Here is a 1,138-nt window from a genome sequence, read left to right on the forward strand (position 1 = left end):
TTCTCTATGGGGTTCAGGTCAGGAGAGTTGGCAGGCCAATTGAGCACAGTAATACCATGGTCAGTAAACCATTTACCAGTGGTTTTGGCACTGTGAGCAGATGCCAGGTCGTGCTGAAAAATGAAATCTTCATCTCCATAAAGCTTTTCAGCAGATGGAAGCATGAAGTGCTCCAAAATCTCCTGATAGCTAGCTGCATTGACCCTGCCCTTGATAAAACGCAGTGGACCAACACCAGCAGCTGACATGGCACCCCAGACCATCACTGACTGGGGGTACTTCACACTGGACTTCTGGCATTTTGGCATTTCCTTCTCCCCAGTCTTCCTCCAGACTCTGGCACCTTGATTTCCGAATGACATGCAAAATTTGCTTTCATCCAAAAAAAGTACTTTGGACCACTGAGCAACAGTCCAGTGCTGCTTCTCTGTAGCCCAGGTCAGGCGCTTCTGCCGCTGTTTCTGGTTCAAAAGTGGCTTGACCTGGGGAATGTGGCACCTGTAGCCCATTTCCTGCACACACCTGTGCACGGTGGCTCTGGATGTTTCTACTCCATTCTGTTGTGGCTTATAAGAACCACATTGGTGTTCAATACAGCTGAAGCAGTACCTTAGTTCAAAAAGATTTATTGGACAACGGATTACAAGTATTCAGAAGATCAAAAAACAAATACATTGTATGCATACAAGGGCATTTCTCAGACAGACCTGTATCACGCCAATCCTCCAGCAAATGCAACGACCTCTGTTCTGATTCTGTCCCTTATTCTACAGAGACTGCTTCTGATTGGTTTAAACACCCCGTTGTCATGGTTACGGGGCTCCTCGGCCTTGGAGGTCACATACCGAAAAGATAAGGTTTATGGTCCTTTGTTAGTTGAAAACTTTCCCTTGAGCTGAGCACACTTGTTAAACGATTAAATGCTACTTTCTATTATCTTTACTAATTATGTTTAGTCAGCTATATTAAGTTCTATTATCTTTACTAATTATGTTTAAGCAAACTACATTGAAATGTGTTCAGAGACTCTTAGCGTCTCTCATCTTGTGTGTGTGCGTGTCAGTCCCTGTGTGTGTGTGAATGCGTGTGTGTGTGTGTGTGTGTGTGAGTGAGAACTTCTAATAGATTATATTTAAGC

General features: G+C 44.0%; 1 protein-coding gene across 1 annotated transcript in view; it reads right to left on the reverse strand.

Annotated features, from left to right (window-relative positions):
* The window catches only part of LOC119425317 (trafficking protein particle complex subunit 9), a 48,884-nt gene that overhangs the window by 42,698 nt on the left and 5,048 nt on the right, over positions 1 to 1,138 (reverse strand). The window lies entirely within an intron of this gene.

This window comes from Nematolebias whitei, chromosome 19, assembly GCF_014905685.2.
Source record: "Nematolebias whitei isolate Nwh7 chromosome 19, NemWhi1, whole genome shotgun sequence".
In the NCBI taxonomy this organism is placed as follows: Eukaryota; Metazoa; Chordata; class Actinopteri; order Cyprinodontiformes; family Rivulidae; genus Nematolebias; species Nematolebias whitei.